Source organism: Camelus bactrianus, chromosome 17, assembly GCF_048773025.1.
Source record: "Camelus bactrianus isolate YW-2024 breed Bactrian camel chromosome 17, ASM4877302v1, whole genome shotgun sequence".
Taxonomy (NCBI): domain Eukaryota; kingdom Metazoa; phylum Chordata; class Mammalia; order Artiodactyla; family Camelidae; genus Camelus; species Camelus bactrianus.
Genome location: NC_133555.1, coordinates 38,283,194 through 38,305,043, shown reverse-complemented (window position 1 = coordinate 38,305,043; position 21,850 = coordinate 38,283,194). Strand labels below are relative to the sequence as shown.

Sequence of the window (21,850 nt, the reverse complement as noted above, 5' to 3'; positions counted from 1 at the left end):
AGACTGGGGCGGGACCACAGTGGAAGAGGCGGGGCCTCGTGGGACTGGGCTGTCACTGGCAATGCGGGGGCGATACGCAAAGGAATACGCCCCTTCACGTTTTCCTCTTTTCCAGCTCTTAAGGTCCAGAATCCAATTTTCTTGTCACTTTCAAATGTAAGAACAAGTCTCATTTAAGTTGTAACTCACCTTCAGGTAATGAAAAACCCAAATCCAATTTACTATTAAAACCTCACATCCAGGTATATATATATATATATGAATATTATTCAGTCATGAGGAGGAAGAACATTCTGCCATTTGCTACAACATGGATGGTCCTTGAGCACATTATGCTAAATGAGATAAGTCAGACATAGAAAGACAAGTACTGTATGATAGCACTATATGTGAAATCTAAAAACCAAACTCATAAAAACACAGAGTAAAATGATGGTGGGGGTGGGAGTGGAGGGAAAGGACAAATAATGCTTAAGGGTACCAACTTGCGGTAAGTAGTAAATAAGCCCTAGAGATCTAATACACGCGTTAGTGAATATAGACAACAGTATCGTATTATAATCATCTAACTTGCTGAGTCTAGAACTTAATTATTCCAGTCACTACAAAGAAATGATAATTATGTAATGGCTATAACAGAGATGCTAATTATTGCTACAATGCAATCATATTACAATATATAAATATATCAAGTTAACATGTTGAACATCTTAAATTTACACAATGTTATGTATCAAATATATTTCATTAAAAAAAGAAAGTTATACCCAGTGTGTAGTGCATGTATGTGGAGAAATATTTTTTAAAAAACCCTCACATCCAATAAAGCCAAATTCTGTGCAGTGTTCTATATGGTCTCCTCGCCCTACCATCTCACTGGCCAGTCCTTCCTAAGCTCTTGTGCATTTTTTCCCTCTAACCTCAACCTGTTACTAACTGGAGTTAAGAACGAGGGCTCAGTCCTTGGTCCCCTTCTCTTCTGTAAGTCTCACAGCCTCAAATATCTTCTCTGTGATGATAACTAGCAAATCCATGCCTCCAGCTGCAACCTCTTTCCTGAATACCAGTGCCTCTATTCCAACTCAGATTTCTAAAAGGCTTATCAAATAACTGGGAGGCTGGGAGAAGCACTTCTAGGCTAGATATCTTGGAGTGAACAACACTGCCAAACTAGTCTACCATGGAGCCGCTAATTTTGAGGCTACTGGAGCCATGGCCTGAATGTGGAGAATGGACACCTTACCCTGTGATCCTGGGATCCCAGAGTTGGATCAGGAAGCTGCCACAACCACTGATGCTTCTTGACATCCAGGAAGCTTGAGATTAAAGATGGGAAGTTACTGAAAAGAAACCACAACGTTCCTCTCCAGTGGGAGGTCCAGGAGCCACAGCAGGATGTTTTCCTGTCTTCTACAGACCTGATCTCAAGTGAGTGCATTTAACTAGAAAACCCGATGTTATTTTTAAGCTTCCAACCCCTGTATATAGCATCTCCTCATATAAATCTTGCATATTTCCTTTCTTTCTTAATATTTTATTTATTTTAATTTTTATTTATTTATTTTGTTAATGGAGGTACTGGGGATTGAACCCAGGACCTCGTGCATGCTAAGTATGCACTCTACCACTGAGCTATACCCAACTCCCTTGCCCATTTCTTAAGAAGTTTATTCCTAGGTAATTTACCTTTTCTTGTTGCTAGCATAAATGAGATCCTTTCTTCCATTACAGGTTCTATTTGGTTGTTGCCTGTTATATGAACATAGACTTATGCATATTAATTTTATACCCTGAATAAAATCCTTTACAGTTTATAAGTGGTTTATTCCATTAGGATCTCCAATTTTACAATCACATAATCTGAGATCTGCTCTCATGAGTGTGCTCTCTCCAGTTCTGCAAGCATCTCTAACTTATCCTCACTGCCCTGGGTACCACTGCCATCAGGTTTGCGTGGTCTTGAGCTTCAGATGTCTCTTGTTGTGTCAGAGATGGAGAGTTTTATTAGTCAGTTCTGGCTGCTATAACAACAGCAAAAAAAAAAATTTTTTTTCGATGTTTTCTATTTTGATATCTAAAAATGAAAAGCAGATACTTACTTTCATGTATTAAAAGATCTCTCTCATCCTCCTAGAAAGAAATGTGTCCGCTGTTTTCATCCTCCCCGTAAGTGTTGATACGAACACCTACTTGCTAGAGTGGATGAAATATCATATAAGTATTTTGAATATCCTGGAGAAAGTGTCATTTTATTTCCACTGTTTTTACTGGAAACCTATAACATAATGACCATTTAACATCTGCCAAATAACCAAGGGCACAATTTGACTCCCAGTGTTCTTTCAGTTTCTTGTCTTAGCAGGGAACAGGTGAAATGGCTCATGGATCTCTTCCATGTCTTCTGTGTATCTACTACATTCCTGGAATACAGCCATTGAAGTAATAGAATTCCTCTATGAAACTGTTCACCTAAATATTAAACTTTGATTAAGATGAGTATCTTCAACTATCAAAATCTGTATCATTAATGTCAAGAACTACAACGGGTATGACATTTGATCATACTTGTGAGCTCGTAAGTTACCTTGTCAGTTTCATAGATGCTAACAGAAGACCAGGGACTCCTGGGTCAGAGACAGAGGACTTCATTACTCACTGCATGGCTGTCAGTGTGAACTCCCTGTTTGTGTCAGCTCCCCTTGTCCCCAGGTCCCATGGGGGCACTGTGGAGCAGCCCAGGTGGATTCTGCACACTCGCTGGGTTTGCATCATAGCTCAGAAACTCTTGAGTGTAGGTAACCCTGGACTTCTAAGAGGCTGAGAGCCAGCCTGCTCAACCTTCACCCCTGAGAGAGACATTATCTTTATTATCCTAGACAGAAAATAGATCTGCCCTCTGCTCCATAGGGAGAAACCAGCTCTATCTTAAGGCTGTTTGCTATACAAACATCCTTCTAAAGATAGTTTGGAACCAGGAATAAAATAAAAAAGGAATGGTTGCTTTCTTCTCAAGGAAGCTCCTTACCTGTTCTGCACATGACAGGGAAAGAGAAATAGACACAATTCACTCCTCCCAAGCACAATATATGATCGAGATCCCATGCAACAGAGAGCTATCTGTAATAAGAAAAATAGGGAATGGAGAAAAAAGTACTCAGTGTTTTCTGTAATACTCTATACCTCAAGTGTAAGCAAGCTCTAAAGGAAGAAAATACAAAAATATTTAATTTCTTTTTTGTGTCTGAATATACACAGAATTTTCTACCACAGGTACTAGTGATGCCGCAGCAACAGCTCTGACATCATCATCAAGGTCCTGGAGTCCTTCAATTACTCTACTTAAAACTTTAGGCAATAAAGTATTAACTGCAACCTGTCAAAGAGTACAGCAAAATAAATTAATTTTGTATAGTAAAAAAAAAAAAAAAGGATAGTTTGGAGCAAACATGTCAGTGCCTTTACTCAGAAGATGTGCAGACACACAAAAGATCCCCATGTGGAATTCTCTCCCAGCAATTAGAAGCAGCCTTGCTACGAGCACAACTCATGAGTTTTCCCAACAGAAGTATATTCTACAGACTGCACAGTGGCCGAACTTCAGAATTACACATGCTTTGTAAGCAGACAAAAAAATTACTGGATTTCTTCTTTTTTTTAAACTTTTTCTTTTGTTTGCTTTTGTGGGGGTTTTTTGGGGGGTGGGGGAGGGAGGTAAGTAGGTTTATTTATTTGTTTGTTTGTTTGATTGTTTGTTTTTAATGGAGGTACTGGGGTTTGAACCCAGGACTTTGTGTATGCTAAGCATGCACTCTACCACTGAGCTATACTCTCCCCTCTGGATTTCTTTTTTATATGTCTTTTAATTTAAAAAATGTTAAAGTAAGTAACACAGGTACTTAGTACAAAAGTAAAAACTATAAGAGAGTAGGCAGTAAAAAGTAGATATCTCTCCCTGTGCTCCAACTATTCAGTTTCTCTCTCCAGAGGAAACCAGCTAATTCTGAATTTCCTGGAGATCTTCTTTTTATCTATCTATCTATCTATCTACCTACCTACCTACCTACCTACCTATCACACACACACACACACACACACACACACACACACACGGTTGGGTGTGTGCGTATACTCATGTTTTTCCTCTACCTGGAATTCTTGTTTACTTCTCCACACATCCTAGCCCCCCAGAAACAATCAAGATTAAGAGAGATGAAAAATCTAAAACCCAAAACACTCCAGTTCCATCCACTGACTTTCAAAATTCTTGCATTCCCTTATTCATGCATTCCTCATTGGTGACCACTCACTGAGCTCACACAAGTAGGGGAGGCAAGGTACCTGTATACATAATTATAAGATCAAGAATGCAGTTGACCCTTGAACAACGCTGCAGTTAGGGGCACCGACCACCAGCAATCAGAAGTTTGCAAATTGCTTTACAGTGGGCCCTCTGTGTCCATGGTTCTGCATCTGCAGATTTAACCAACCAGATCATGTAGCACCTATTTATTGGGGAAAAAAAATCGCATGTCAAGTGGACCTGTGAAGTTCAAAACCGTGTTGTTTAAGGGTCAACTGCAGTTACAGCAGGAAGAAGAAATGGACTCTAGGAGATCAGAGGAGGGATAAATTACTCAGAGCTGGAGGGACCTGGAAGGATTGATGGCAGATGTGATATCCAAGGTGGCTTCGATGAAAAGAGATGTGTGAGCTGAGTGGGGAGTGGGGAGGGGAGGGGCAGACAGGCGTTCAGGAAGTAGGAAGACATGAGCAAACATACTGAGGCAGGAAAGCAAGGCACGCCTGGGGAAACAAGGAGCAGTCCATGGAGCTAGAGCAGAAGGTGCGTGAGGAAGGAAGGGAAGGAAGGAGGGGTCATTAGTGGCAAAGGCTCAAATGTGATGATGCTGCCAATTCCGGGTTTCCTGGGCCTGAGTGCAGCAAAATTATTGCTCTGGTCCCACCACAAGACGAGGGTCCTGAACCCACGTGTCACAACTCATACATCATTTAGGACACCTTGTTGCTGGTGTCTGCTTCCTTCATGCCAAGCAAAATATTCTGAGCCTGACTTGAGCCCCCATGTCTAGTTGTTGCTTGCCACTCATGTCAAATGCTGATGCTCGGAACCCTGGAAAGCCCTAGACATCCCTTCATCTTCTTTCACGTATCCTGGACATAATGTGAAATTCTTCCATCTTCCAATATAAAATAAAATATATATAAAATGTAATCCATTCTATCTTTCAATATAAAATTCTTCCAATATATTCTACAGCTATTACTCTGCTATTTAAGTATCAAGTCCAGTATACCTAAGTCCATAGATAAAAATGAATTGTGTGACTTTGATAAAATAAATATAGTCCTTTAATCTATATGATGAAATAGAAAATGGGAATGTTTTAAAGGTCTTTGACTTGATGTAACAGGTAGTCTTGGTTTATTTTGTCCCTATAATTTGGAAGCTCTGATACCTTCTCTTTGAGTAGCCCAGTGTGTGGGAAGTAAGTATTTTCATATGGTATATCTTTAACAAACACATAAAAAACAGGAACTCAAAACAGTGTTGTCTTAGTGTGGATTTCCCCAGAAGCAGACCCCAAGACAAGGATTTGAGGCGGAGAGCCAAGGAGCCTAGATGGGGGAGCAAAGAAGAGAGACTGGGGATGGAAGGTGTGTGGTCAAGCAGGTGGCTCTGTGAGTGGTGGGGGTTGGACCCCACCAGGCAACTCTGAGAGCCAGTGGGAATACACTGCAGAGTTTCCTGCCTGATGGGTAAGGAAGCTGGCTGAGGACTGCTGGCTGGAAGAGGTTGGTTCTCTGGTATTTGGGGCTGCAGTTTCTGTTGGGAAGACCAGAGGTATCCCCAAGGCAAAGCTGGCTGTTGCACAGCCCTGAGGGGATACGGGTGGGTTATGCCTGCATCTGCTACAAGAGTCTTTACAGGGCCAAGGGAGTCTTCTGGCATATATTCTACATTCACAAATGTCTCCAAATTTAAGTTAAAACATCATCTCTGAGGGTACAGAAGCAGGTATAAAGATACACACACAGGATTGAAAGAAGATGTCTCTCAATAACTTTCAGTTTGTGTCCCTTTAACAGACCAGGACAGTGATGGTCATACACAATGAACTGAATATTTTTCATTATCTTGTAATTAGTATAACTACATTGTCTTGTACTTTTGTGTTAAAAGATGTACTTCATTAAATTTGGATATTTAAAGTATTTATTTAGCAATTGAAACATTTTATAACCCAGTTTGGACTTTTTAAAAATTGTTTAATATATTGGGAGTCTCAGAAACTGAAAACCTGAGCCTCTGTTTCCCTTGGAAATGTTCCAATTGAAAACAATAGGATCAGGGAGAAGTTAGAGGCAAAACTAAGAAGAAAAATGAAAGTTCTCAAGAGATAAAGTCTGGGGCACTTTGCTCCCACCTGATAGTGTGCCTGCCCTGAGTGGTTTCTTCTCAGGCTTCCAGACACCTGGTGAGTCAGAGATGGGGACTGACTGCCAGAAACCCCACTTTCTAGAACTAAACTGATTGTTCCAGCTGATCCATGGACCTCTCTCATATCTTGCTTTAAAAATTTTTTTAAATTTTTTAATTGAATTATAGCTGATGTACAATATTATATAAGTTATAGCTGTACAATATAATGATTCACAATTTTTAAAGGTTATATATTCCATTTCTGTTATTATAAAATATTGGCTATATTTCTCATATTGTTATTTTGAATTTCCTGCAGATTTTCATCACATAAGTACATTATGTCCTTGTAGCTTATTTTATACCTAATAGTTTGTACCTCTTATTTTCCTCCCCTCTACAGTCCCCCTCCCCTCTTCTCCCCCCGCCACTGGTAACCACTAGTTTGTTCTATCTGTAAGTCTGCTTCTTTTTTGTTACGTTCACTAGTTTGTTGTATTTTTTAGATTCCACATAAAAGTGATGTCATACACTATTTGTCTTTCTCTATCTGACTTATTTCACTTAGCATAACACACTCCAAGTCCATCTATGTTCTTGCAAACGGCAAAATTTCATTCCTTTTTTTTTCCACAAAAAGTTAAGAAGAGAAGCTTTCTCTAAATGTTTGTATGCACTGTAAATTTGTAATTGGAAAAATTGGAAATTGGAAAATTCAGATTTCCTATTAAAGCATTTGTCATTTTAATGGGATTTTTAACTGTCAAAATCAAAACAATAAATGCATGTGATATTGGACATTCAGTCTCCTCAATGGGTGTAGATGGGATATGGTGATAAATCTTTTCTCCTCCTTTAGTATTTCTGACAAATGAAATGCTTATTAAAAGTGAATTGTATATTTAAAGAGTAAAATTACTTAACTCACAAGTATTCAGAGAGCAGCTGCTTGGCACTCAGTGTGAAACAATGGTCAAAGACCTGATTCCCAGAGTGTACTGGGCAGGAGTTGTGCATCCTCTGCAGAGTGAAACAGTCCCCTTCACAGGCATGTGAGGCTGCCCAGTGGCCATCAAGGAGAGGAAAGAAACTATTTCAGGTAGGTGCATATAGTACCTATTGCTGTATAACAAATTACCCTCAGACACAGCAACTTAGAACAACAAATACTTATCTCACACAATTTCTGAGAGTCAGGAATGTGGGCGTGGCTTAGCTCAGTGATTCGGGCCTAGGATCACTACTGAGGTTGTAGTCAAGATGTCACCTAGATATAGATATACAATGGAATACTACTCAGCCATAAAAAAGAACCAAATAATGCCATTTGCAGCAACATGGATGGACCTGGAGACTATCATATTAAGTGAAGTAAGTCAGACAGAAAAAGACAAATATCATATGATGTAACTTATATGTGGAATCTAAAAAAAAAGACACAAATTTTATTTACAAACCAGAAATAGACTCATGGACACAGAAAACAAACTGTGGTTACCAAGGGGAAAGGGGAGTGAAGGGATAGATTAGGAGACACACATCACTATATATAAAATAGATAAACAACAAGGACCTACTGTATATATAGCACAGGGAACTATATTCAATTTCTTGTAATGATCTGTAATGGAAAGAATCTGAAAAAATATATATGTATATGTATAACTGAGTTGCTTTGTTATACACATGATACTAGCATTGTAAATCAACTACTCTTCAATAAAAAATAAGAATTAAAAAAAAAAGACATCACCTGGGGCTGCAGTTATCTGAAGGCTTGACCAGGGCTGCAGATCTGCCTCCAAGGTGACTCCCTCACATGGTTGTTGGTAGGAGGCCTCAGTTCTTCACACGTAGACCTCTTCAGAGAACTGCTTATGTGTCCTCCTGAAAGAGAGCATGTGGGAAGCTGTAATGCCTTTTAATCACCTAATCCCCAAAGTCACACACCATCATTTCCACTTTGTTGTATTTGTGAGAAGCAAGTCACTAAGTTCAGCCTGCAGTCAAGGAGGGGGAATTAGGCTCCATCTTCTGAAGGGACGTCAAAGAACTTGACCCATTTGAAATCACTGTAGTGCAGCAAGCCCAGGGATCAGATGACTCAGCAAGCTTGCCTTGACATTCCAGAGCACGCACATCCATACCTTTCTAGGTGTTCATGGTGCATTCCTATGCTGTTTGGATGGATTCTTTTCCATTACAGCTCATTGTAAGAAATTAAAAATAGTCCCCTGTGCTATACAGTAGGTCCTTGTTGTTTATCTATTTTATATATAGTAATTCCCAAACTCCTAATCTATCCCTCCTCCCACCCACCGCTTTCCCTCTGGGTAATGTTTAAGACATAGATCCTAATGCTGCATATTAAAGTAAGTTGAGGAATGAATTTGTGATGGAAACATGGACAACTCTGCTGTTCCAGAAAGTAGAATCTGATATATCAGTACATTGTCAAATATGAGCCTTTTTGGATGCAGCCCAGGTCATTCAGGGAACTTCTCTGGCATTATTTTGTCATATCAATACATTTGATATGACAATACATTTGAGGTGAGCTCATCAGAATGTCGCTAGCCTAAGCAAGCCTAGTCCTGAGACTTGGGGCTACAGAAGTGAATGTTGCAGGGGCAAGAGGGGAGGAACCTGAGGGGGCCTGAAAACAGTGTTTCTGAACAGTCACTCCATAAGGATCCACTTTACAACACTTTGCTTGAAGAAGTGATATTTGAGCTTATCAGTCATTTGACACATTTATATTCAATGGGTTTAAATTTCACCGTACTTCTCACTACTGGTTGTATGTTTTGAGGGATGGGGAAGAAACGGTAGCAAAGTGTGCCCCCAGCTTATGCTGCAGAAGTTTACTGGAGCTGCTCCACTCAACCAGATCCATTTTGAGGAGATTTCCAAACTAGCACAAAGCATAGTAAAGAGAAAGCATCTGATCAATGTTGGCTGAATTAAAAACAAACAAACAAACAAACAAACAAACAAAAAAAACAATTGGCTAGGGGGCAAAGCATCTCCCTTGGCCAGTGGAGAACATTTCTGTCTGACACCAGTTCATCCCCCCTCTCCCTCACCCCTCTCCCTACCAATTAGCATGCAACCTCTCCTTCCAGGCCCCTGCACAAGGGTATATGGAGAGTGGGTACCTATCCCAGGCACCAGAAAGTCTCTGGAAGGTTTGCTTCTAATGGTCCCATTTTCTCACCATGTGGATTCACACACACCTGATAAAATGATGACTTCTTTTACTCACAATATTCTACTAAACAAAACTCTTTTAAAACATACCTTTCCATTGCCACATTACTATCAATATTCATAATAATGACCTTGAAGGTCTGACAGATTCTGAAGAACCTAATGAATAATTAAAAGAATGAAATGGTTTTCAATAGGATTTCATGCTCAGTGCTTTTTGTAGACATTTTTGATAGATGGTCACAGTTGACTGTCTAATTCCCCAGTCATGCAAGTAAACAGAGGATTTACCATGTTTCACTGGCACTGTCATGGTAAGTTTTTTTTGGCAGTATTAAACCAAAGTCTGAGGTGTGTTACAAATCCTTAGCCACCTCTAGCATAGCCATGCAGGTGGCCACATGAGTGGCAGCCAGAGGGAGGTTTTGGATAGCTGGAACCACTCAGAATCCATCCTTTTCCTTCTGGATTTAAAAATAAGAATTCTTAGAATTAAGAATTACTATAAATAAAATCTTATGACAAAATATTGTTCTTATCATTGAGGAACCATTTGTTGCTCTTACCTAACTAACATGTTTAAAGAATCTGACTCAGGATTGTGCCAAAAAATTATCCGGAAAAAAATTATCCTACTCCAGTTGCCACCTCATATGCCAATGAAACCTTACTCTTCTCTCTCTCTCTTGCTGCTCCTTTTATTTGCAGATGCAAAGCCCTATTTGGAGAAAATGCAAAATCAAAACAAATCAAATCAAAAATAAAAATTTACGGTTAAAAACAAACAAGTCCAACCCCTACATTTGGCAGTTGAAAAACAAAGATCCCCAAAGGTGGTATGACTTGCCCAAAGCTACATCACAAGTTAGTTATAGAGGCCCAGGGGGAATCCATATTTCCCACTTTCTAAGGAAAGATCAAATCCAATAGCTGCTGATGGGAACTCTTACATATCATAGACAAAAAAAACCGAAAAAAAGCGCTGGAAAATGGCATTTCAATAAACATTGAATAGAAACATTGAATACATGGTACCATGTATTCTACTTTAAATGTCTGAATTGACAGGATTTAGGTAGTTTTAAGCAAAAAATTAGAGCAAACATGGCACTGTCCATCTTTAGGATCTCTGAGCCTCAGATACATGCAATTTAATAATTTAGATCTTTTCACGAATATTCCTCCAGCCTTTGTTCATCTTGAGAATGGAGGCTATGTCTATAGGAGAGTGTGGATAGCTGGAGCTAATTCTTCAGAAGTTATACCAGGTGCAGGAAAGGAGATTTCTTGGTGCAGTAATTAGATCCTTACCACCTACCCACCCACAAATACACACACACACCCAGTTGAAACATTTGCAAATCAATTGTAGGTTGCATGCCATTTAATTCCTATTTCAACATGCATCTCCTAAGAATGAGGACATTCTCCTTATTGGTGAGAAATAATATTTAGAAACCAAAATCTGGGGGTAAGGTGTGCACATTAGCATGAGGTATCACTGCTTCTAGGCCCTTTCAGTGGACAGCTCTAGGAAAGACATATGTACTTTAAAAGATGAGCTCATATAGACATTATCAATTCAAATTTAACTTACAATGTTTTATTTTAACTTCTTTGATTTAATATTTGTTTTTGTATCTTTTTTCCTTATACTGAAAATCTTCGTTTGTAGTATTTGTTTTCTCCTACTTCAGATTATATATTTGTTTTCTCCTAGTTCAGAATTATACTACTATATTAACAATACATTTCTGAGTGAAGTTTAAGATTTCATTCTATTCGTTTATCCTTAGATCATATCCCACAAAGTGTGTATAATCAGATTTTTAAAATAATACTGTTCTCTGTGTAGCTATGTTGCCACATTTCAAATAAAGTTAGGCTCATTTGTCCCAAATTGTTTTCCACTCTAAGGATTTATTTTTATCTTTTTATTTTAATTTTTTGAATATGCAAAACATTTACATGATCCCAAAGTAAAAACCATGTGAAAAGATGCCTTAGCAATCACCACCAATTAAGTAAGAAAAAGAAATAAAAGGTATCCAAAGGAGAAAGAAAAGAGAAAAACTGGCACTATTTGCAGATGACATACAGTATATAGAGAGGACCCTAAAGACTCTGCCAAAAAAAAAAAAAAAAAAAAAACCTGTTAAAACTAACAACAGAATTCAGTAAAGTCATAGAATACAGATCAATATACAGAAATGTATGGCTTTTCTACATACTAATAACAAATTATTAAAAAGAGAAATTGAGAAAACAATTCCATTTACAATTGCATCAAAAATAATAAAATACCTAGGAATAAATTTAACCAAGGAGGTGAAAGACCTGTACACTGAAAACTATTACTCTAATAAAAAAAAAATTAAAGAAGATGGAAATAAATGGAAAGATATTCTATGCTTATAAATTAGAAGAATTAATATTGTTAAAATGTCCATACTACCCAAAGCAATCTACAGATTCAATGCAATTCCTACTAAAATTATAATGGCATATTTCTTAGAACTAGAACAAATGATTCTAAACTTTGTATGGAAACATAAAAGATCCCAAATAGCCAGAAAAATCTTGAGACAGAAGAACAAACCTAAAGGTTTCATGCTCCAAATTTCAAACAATATTATAAAGCTATAGTAATCGAAACAGTATAGTACTAGCACAAAACACAGATGAATGGAACAGAACTGAGAGCCCAGAAATACACCTACACATATATGAACAATTAATTTATGATAGAGGATCAAAGAGCATACAATGGAGAAAGGACAGTCTCTTCAATAAATGTTTTGGTAAAACTGGACAGCCACATGCAAAAGAATGAAACTAGACCATTATCTCACTCTATATACAAAGAATTAAGTCAAAATGGATTAAAGCTTGATTGTGTAACTGAAACCATAAAATTCCTAGGAAAAAACATAAGCGGTAACCTCACTGACACTGGTCTTATTGATGTTTTTGTGGATCTGACTCCAAAGGCAAGGGAAACAGAAGGAAAAATAAACAAATAGAACTATATCCAACTAAAAAACTTCTGTACAGTGAATGAAACCAACATCAAAATGAAAAGGTAACCTGCTGAATGGGAGAAGATATCTGCAACTCATATAACCAATAAGAGGTTAAAATCCAAAATACATAAAGAACTCATACAATTCAACAACAAACAAAATGAAACAACCTGATTTAAAAATGGGCAGAGGGCCTGAACAGTCATTTTTCCAAAGAAGCCATACAGATGGCTAACAGGCACGTGAAAAGAAGTTCAACATCATGAATTACTAGGAAAATGCAAATCAAAACCATAATGAGATATCACCTCACAGCTGTTAGAATGACTTATTGAAAAGGCAAGAAATAACAAATCTTGGAGGATGTGGAGGAAAGAGAAACTTGCACACTGTTGGTGGGACTGTAAATTGGTACAGCCAACATAATAGACAGTATGGAGAGTTCTCGATAAATTTGGAATAGTACTACCATATGACTCAGGTATTCCACTTCTGGATATTTATCCAAAGAACACAAAAACACCAATATGAAAAGGTATATGCACCCCTATGTTCATTGCAGCATTACTTACAATAGCCAAGCTATGGAAACAAACTTCATGTCCACTGAAGGACAAATGGATAAGGAAAATGTGGATAAGAATGAATGGATAGGAAGAAATACATGTAATTATATTCTTATAATTATATTTTTATCATACATATATAATGCAGTATTACTCAGCCATAAAAAATAATGAAATCCTGCCATTGGTGACAACACGGACGGACCTTGAATGTATTATGTTAAGTGAGATAAGTCACACAGAATCAGACAAATACCAAATGATTTCACTCATATGTGGAATCTAAAAAAAACAAAAAACAAATAAAGCAAAAATAAACTCATAGGTAACGGAGATCAGATTAGTGGTTATCAGAGGGGGCAGGGGTTGGCAGGTGGGCAAAATGGGTAAAGGGGGTCAACTGTATAATGACAGATGGTAATTGAACTTGTGATGGTGATAACTTTGTACTGTGTACAGATGTCAAATTATAAGGCTGTACACTGGAAACATAATAAATAAATATATATAAATATAAACAATAAAAAGAAAAAAACTGTGTGGAAAGATAACCAAACTCACAGAAGTTTCACTTCCAAACACCTCCCTTCACTTCACTCCCCCCACCTTCCAAATAGGTAACCATTTTTATTGTTTCTTTTTGAAAATATAAGCAAGTATCTAAATATATTCTTTTCCTTCTCTTTTTCCTAAACACAAAATATGGCACACTCCATTTACTGATATGTGCTAGCTTTTTTAATGGAAAAGTATATTCTGGAGATTATTTCAGTTCACAAACATTTCTCCTCCAGTTTGTCATTTGTCTTTTGACTTTGCTCAAGGTGTTCTATTTTCTTTGTTTCTAGGTAGTAAAATTTATCAGTCTTTTCACTGTATCACCCCTGGATTTTGAAAGGGTTTCCTCACTTCTGGATTATAAAGTAGTTCACCTGTGCAATACTTCTTTGGTTTCATGTTTTACATTTGAGTCTCTGATCCATTTGGAGTTTATTTCAATGTGAGGTTTAGATTCACTTTGTCATCCTTTTCCAGATGGCTTTCTCTCTCTGTTCCAACACCATTTATTAAAAAAACAAACAAACAAAAACAAAACAAAACAAAACAAAAAAACACCATCTTCCCCGCAGACAGGAATAATCTGATTTATTCTTAGACTTTAATGTGATATAATGCAGCACCCAGAGACAAAGGAACAAACATCAGGGAGAAATGAGATCCACGAATAGACACTTAATCTCTAGCATGGAAGAACTGCTCCCTCGCTATCTGAAATAGAGAGGGACAATGCTGACGATGGTGGACATGCGTTGTCCTCCACCAGCCACTCCAGATCTGTGCTCTGTCCTGCCCAATGGCTGTCTCAGTGACCCCCACACCACTCTAAAAATGCCTTCCTAAACCCTTTTCACTTATGCCCCTCTGCCCTTTGAGCGTGCAGTCTGTGTCCTGCCAGAGCCTGACTGATACCAACAGCATCACAAATACACACTGATCTATCAGCAAAAAGGTAGGCAGCATGATTCCATTGCATCATCCCCAAATTAGAAAACTTACAGATTAAAGCTGAAAAACAGGTCACACCTCATTTAGAAATCCAGTGTGGCATTATTTATCTTGATTATCTTCCTTATTCACTATCGAAAGCCCTGGGTCTAATTTGTGATTGGTTTTGCAAATAAAGCCCATCTTCAAAGGTTTAAAGTTGAACTCCTTCTAAGACATTAAAGATAGTGTTCCCTGCCTCTAAAGACAATTCCACTGAACGCATTCCTAAAATGCTTTGTGCTGGTATTCTCTCTGGGGTGATTGCTTTGAACTTGGACAGGAGCAAGTACAAGCTCTTCTGGTTTGTTTGCTTAAAAAACAAAATCCCTATTTCCATCAAGCCCTGAGTGATATGGGTACATTTCTTTACTCTGACATTTCTTTTGTTTTTTAATGTTTCTTTTATTTCTTTAACTTTTTTTTATTGAGTAATAGTCATTTTACAATGTTTTGTCAAATTCCAGTGTAGAGCACAATTTTCAGTTATACATGAACATACATATATTCATTGTCACATTTTTTTTTTCGCTCTGAGCTACCACAAGATCTTGTATATATTTCTACTCTGACATTTCTGTGCTTAGCTTTTAAAAGGATCTAGCAAAAGTTTTCAAATGGTTCTGCCTGTTATAAGTTGCTTAGTTGACCAGTGGGAAACTTGCATGGGAGGTTTATCATTCTAGTGCTGAGTCACGTTCAGAGTTATAAGTTAGCTTTGTCTCAGTAGACATTGATCTTGAGAATAAACCATAAGTGTCTCACTGTGATATAATGCAAAAACAAAAGGTCCTAATAATTCTATTTCCCATGCTTGCAAGAGGGACAATTTCTGGTTCCCTATTTTGAGCAGGGGTGACAGGGAAGGGGAGAGAGCAGACCGGGTGCACTTCTGCCTGGTACCTGTCCTGCTCCTTCCATACTCTCATCTTACAGCAGGTGTCACTCTGATTCTAAATTTGTCTTTGAGTTAAAAGATTAATATATCAATGTTATGGTGAAAAGGACTGTAGCAGTCACCTAATCCAGCCTCCATATTTTACAGGGAGGACAGTGCAGCCCTAAAAGAAAGTTATTCAGAGAGCCATTGTCATGCTGCATCAGAGGTCTCCGTTTCTTCACGTGGACAAGTGTAAGTGTTTAATTACAGCTCAGTTCTGAAAGGGGAAATTGGTGCTGGTTACACAAAACCCTTCCTTTCAAGTACTGCAGAGTCACCCCTGTCTGGAAGGCAGTGACTGGCTTGTTATGAAAGGTGGGAAAGAGAGAAAGCACCCTTTCTTCTCAAAGGAGAAAATTCTCTTCCACCTTCCAATGGTTAGTGTCTAGAAATCTGCTATTAGAGCTTCATTCCTTCAACTACTGAGTTCAGTCCAGGAGACTGGACTACCTAGCATTCAAAATATTCAAATCCTTCTACTGTCTAATTCCAAGTTGCTTTTCAGCTGTATCCCCTTGGGCTCTGGAAGGAAACAAACTGCAGAGTTTTGGGTTCTGATGCAATCACTGCTCAGCTGTGTAACAGATGCATAGACTTAATGTTTTTGGATCTCAGCTTCTTCCTTTGTAAATAGGGATAATAATAGTTCAGAATTCATAGGTTTATACAGGGATTAAACAAGCTTCATACATGAACAGTGGTAATTGTTTGACATGAAAGCTGCCTGGGGTTATTTATAGCTAATAAGAGGCTGACCAAAAACTTAAAAAGAAAAACTAGGGAATGAGATGCCCACAGGGGGTTTTGTAAAGCTCTGATGTATTCCTGGGAATCTAGGTGCCACATGCACACACAGGCCAGTGTGCATCTCTTGCCATTGACTGAGCTTGAGGGTCTATGCAAGCAGCAAAAGAAGACCAAGACCATCATGTAAACCACCTGCCCCCAACACACACAAAAAGCCCCTAAGGGAAGGCTGGGAGACTTAGTGGATCCAGGAAGATAAAAAAAATCAGTGTTCAGTTATTAGCTTACCACTAAGCTAACCAAGCAGTACTTCAGTGGCCATGCATGGCAAAGAATACAAACTTTACAGAATTAAATTAGGAAAATCATGAAACCAACCAAACAGCAGCAGCAACAGTAACAATGAACAGTAAGAACTATAGCAAACCCTGGGGAGGGAGGAAAAAAAATTTGATCTATAGAGTTGCCATGTTATATAAAATGTCCAGTTTTCATCAAAAATTATGCCATCCAAAAAAGAAAAAGCCCAAAACAAAAACACAGTAAAATGTGATCCAAACAAAAAAAAAGAAGAAAAAAGCAGTCAATAAAAAGCTGTCAGAAAGTCAAAAAAAAAAAAAAAAAAAAAAAAAAGCTGTGACTGAGGAAACCCAGAAGGTGAACTTACTAGACAAAGACTTTAAACCAACTATTATAAAAATATTCAAAGACATTAAGGAAACCATGTCTAAAGAATTAAGTATGAGGAAGATATCTCACTGAGTAGAAAGATCAGTAAAGAAATAGAAATTATTTTTAAATAACCAAATAGAATTTGTGGAGTTGAAAAGTATAATAACTGAAATGAAAAAAGAAAAAAAAAAACACTAAACAGACTCAACAATATTTGAATTGGCCAAGAAGAATCAGCCAATTGAGATTATCTATTTTGATGGCCAGAATGAAAAAAATGAACAGAGTATTAGAGACCTGCAGGAAAACATCAATCAAGCCAAAATACATATAACTGAAGTCCCAGACAGAGGGCACAGAGAAAAAAGGGGGCAGAAAGAATATTTTTTAAAAATATGGTCCAAAATGTCACAAATTTGATGAAATCATTAATCTGCCTATCAAAGCAACTCAACAAATTCCTAAAGGTTCCCAACTAGACACATTAGAGTTAAACTGTCAAAAGCCAGAGAGAAAGTCTTGGGAACAGCAAGAGAGAAGCAATTCATGTGCAAGAGATCCTCAATAAGATTAGCAGTTGACGTCTCATCAGAAACCATGGAAGCCAAAAGGCAGTGTGATGATATATTCAAAGTACTGGAAAAAAAGACTACCAACTATTTCTATTATCTAGCAAAATTAGCCTGTAATACTGAAGGAGAAATTGAGACTTTTCCAGGTAAACAAATACTGAGAGAATTAATCACTAGCAGACCAATGTTACAAGATGCCAATGGGAGACCTCAGGCTGAAATGAAAGAACATTAGAAAGGTACTTGGATCCCCATGAAGCAATAAAGAGAACCAATGAAAGTAAATTCGTATGTAAACGTAAAAGACCTTATAAAAGTACTTCTCTTCTCCTATCTGATTTAAAAGATAATTGCTGAATCAATAAGATAAAAATTGTGTTGATGGGCTTATAATGTGTACAGATGAAAGTTTTCTGACAGTAATAGTACAAAAAAAGGAGGGAATGGAGCTCTGCTGGAGTTTTGTTGAACATAGTTGGAGCTATGTTGGAATTTTGTATATTATTGAAATCAAGTTCGTATTAATAAAAACTAGGTAGTTTTAAGATGTTAATTGTAATTTCCAGGCAATCTCTAAGAAAAATAGTGCCTAAATACAATAAAAGAAACAGGGAATTAAAATGATATACTATAAAATACTTATTTAACACAGAAGAAGTCAGTAATGGAAGAATAAAGGAACAAAAGACATCAGACATACAAAAGGAAAAAAACGTAAAGAGGCAGATGCAGAGCTTACCTTATCAACAACTACGTGAAATGCAAGTGGAATACACATCCCAATCAAAAGGCACAAATTGGCAAAAAGGATACAAAAACAGGATTCCACTAGACTGAAAGACCTAAATAGGTGGAAAGTAAAAGGATGGAAAAAATACACACCTGGACAAAAGTACCCAAAAGAGAGCTGAAAATGCTATACTGATATCAGACAAAATAGTTTTTAAGTCCAAAATTGTTACTAGTGCAAAAGAAGGACATTTTACAGTGAGAAAAGGTTCAATCCCTCAGGAAGACATAACATATACAAGCATACATGTAGCTAACAAGAGAACCACGAAATGCTGAATTGAAGGGAGAAAATAGAAAATTCAACAATAATATTGGAGACTTCAATATCCTACTTTCAATAATGGATAGAATAACCAGACAGAAGACAAACAAGGAAAATAAGACCTGAATAGCACTACAAACCCATGAGACCTGACAGACATCTATAGAACACTCCACCCAGCAACAGCAGAATGCCCTTTATTCTCAAGTGCATGTGGAACATTCTCTAAGATTTACCATCTGCCAGGCCACAAAACAAGCCTCAACACATTGAAAATAATTTAAAACATACAAAGAATGTTCTCTGACAACACTATAATAAAATTAGAAATCAACAATAAAAAAGAAAATTTGGTAAATTCTCAAGTATGTGAAAAATAAGCAACATACTTCTAAACAACTATGGGTAAAAGAAAAAAATCACAGGAGAAATTAGAAAATAACTTGACGTGAATGAAAATTAAAACATGAAATAGCAAAACTTATGGAATAAAGCTAATGCTTTGACTAAAATGTATAGTTGTAAATACTTGTATTAAAAAAGAAGAAAGATCTTATATCAATAACCTAAATTTCCAACTTAAAAATTAAAAATGTAAGAGCAAACTAAGTCAAAATCAAATGGAAGGAAATAATAAATATTGCAGTGGAAATAAATTAAGTAATAGAAAAACAATAGAGAAACAAAAATTGGCTCTTTGAAAAGAGCAACTACGTTGAGAAACCATTATCTAGACTATACAAGAAAAAAAGAGAAAAGATTCATATTACCAATATCAAGAATGAAAGAGGGGTCATCACTGCTAATTTTTCAGAAGTAAAAAGAGAATATTGGAATATTGTGATCAATTGTATGACAACAAATTAGATAACCTAGAAGAAGTGTGCAAATTACTAGGAAGACAAAAACTAACTCAAGCAGACAGTAAAAATCTGATTGTACCAATAAGAAGTAAAGAGATGGAATTAGTAATTTTGAAAACTTCCCTCAAAGAAAAGCCCACGTCCAGATAGCTTCACTGGTGAATTCTACCAAATCTTTAAAGAAGTTTTAGCACTAATCCTTTACAAACTCCTCCCAAAAATATGAGAAAGAACAATTTTCAATTAAATATATCAGGCCAATATTACTATAATACCAGAACCAGACAAAGACAGCACAGTGAAAAGAAAACTAGACCTACATCTCTTATGAATGTAGATGTTTAAAAATTCCCTACAAAATAGTGTAAGCCAAATGCAGCAACATATATAAAAGGAATACTTACTACAAGCAAGGGGGATTTATCCTAGGAATGCAGTTATTTTAACCTATAAAATATACATATATACATAAAGTATACACATACATACAATATAATATTGTTTAATATGCATATATATCCAATATTAATACATTAAAGGAAAAATTCACATGATAATCCCAATAGATGCAGAAAAAGCATTTGGCAAAAGCCAATACTCTTTTACAAATAGTAACACTTCCCAAATGAAAAATACAAAGGGATTTCCTTAATCTGGTAAAGGACATCTAAGGATCATTACAGCTAATACAACACTTAATGGTGAAACACTGGATGATTTCACCTTAGATCAGAAACAAGACAAGGAAGTCCACTCTTGCCACTTCTACTCAACATTATATTAGAAGTTCTAACCAGGGCAATTAGGCAAAAAAATTTTAAAAATTAAAAAAAATAAAAAAGAAAGAAAGGAAGGAAAAGCAAATACATCAATATTGAAATGGAAGAAGTAAAACTATCTGTTCACAAATGGCATGACTTTGTATATTGAAAATCTTAGAGTTCACAATAAAAACCATTAGAATTAATACAAGACTTACACTAGTTAGGAGGATTCAGGTTGCAGGATGGAAGATCAATATACAAAAGTCAACTGTATATTGATATGCTGGCAATAAACACTTTGAAAAGGAAATAAAAAAACAATTTCATATACAACTTAATAAAAAAATAAAATACTTAGGAATTAATTTGACAAGAGAAGTTCAATACTTGGACACTAAAAGCTAAAAAATATTATTGAAAGAAATTAAAGAAGACCTAAATAAAAGGAAACACATCTCATTTCACATTTCCATTCCCTAAAATGTGATCACAGATTCAAACAATTCCTCAAAATTTCAGCTGCCTTTTTTCACAGTATTTGACAAGTGATCCTAAAATTCACATGAAAATGCAATAAACCCTGAAGAGTCAAAACTGTCTTAAAAAAGAACAAAGTTCTTTCTTTACACTTCTAGATTTCAAATTTACTGAACAGCTTCAGTAAAGACAGCGCGGTACAGGCATTAGGATTGACAAATCAATGGAAGAGGATTGAGTGTCTAGGAATACACACCTACACTATGGTCAGTTGGTTTTTGTCAAGGGAGCTAACAGGGAAAAAATAGTTTTTTCAACAAATGATGCAGGGAAAACTGGATTTCTACATGTGAAAGAGTAAAGTTAGACCCCTACCTCATACCATATATAAAAATTAACTAAAAATGGATGAAAGACATTTAGTTGTAAGAGCTAAAACTATAAAACTATAAAAATCTTAGAAGGAAACTTAGGAGTAAAACTTCATGACCGTGGCTTACACAGTGGTTTCTTAGATATGAGAGCAAAAGCACAAGCAAACAAAGAAAAAAAAATAGATAAGCTGGCATTCATAAAAATTTAAAACATTTTTGTGGCAATTGATACCATCAATAAAGCTCTCATCCAGAACGGGAGAAAGTATTCGCAAGATATTTATCTGCTAAGAGACATATTCAGAACTTATAAAGGACTCTTGCAACTCAATATAAAAAAAGACAAATAACTCAATTGAAAAATAGACAAAGGACTTGAACAGACATTTCTTCACAGAATATATATAAATAGCTAACAAACACAAGAAAAGATGCTCAAAAATCATTAGCACATAGAGAAAGGCTAATCAATACCACGATGTGATGCTATTTCACATGCAGTAGGGTGACTTTAACCAAAAGAAGAACAAAAACAAGTGTTTCCAAGGATGTGGAAAAATTGGAACCCTTATACATTGCTGGTGGGAATGTAAAATGCTGT

General features: G+C 36.6%; 1 protein-coding gene across 3 annotated transcripts in view; it reads right to left on the bottom strand.

The window, feature by feature from the left end:
• Window positions 1-21,850, bottom strand: part of ANO10 (anoctamin 10) — a 221,950-nt gene that overhangs the window by 178,533 nt on the left and 21,567 nt on the right. Inside the window, exons 3-6 of one of the 3 annotated variants that reach the window (XM_074345110.1) lie at window positions 8,196-8,329; window positions 3,026-3,117; window positions 2,100-2,193; window positions 1,244-1,340 (exon numbers count right to left, since the gene is read on the bottom strand). The gene's annotated coding sequence lies outside the window, so the exon portion shown is untranslated. The remainder of the gene's footprint in view (window positions 1-1,243; window positions 1,341-2,099; window positions 2,194-3,025; window positions 3,118-8,195; window positions 8,330-21,850) is intronic. The other 2 variants (XM_074345111.1, XM_074345112.1) reach the window with 2 other exon arrangements.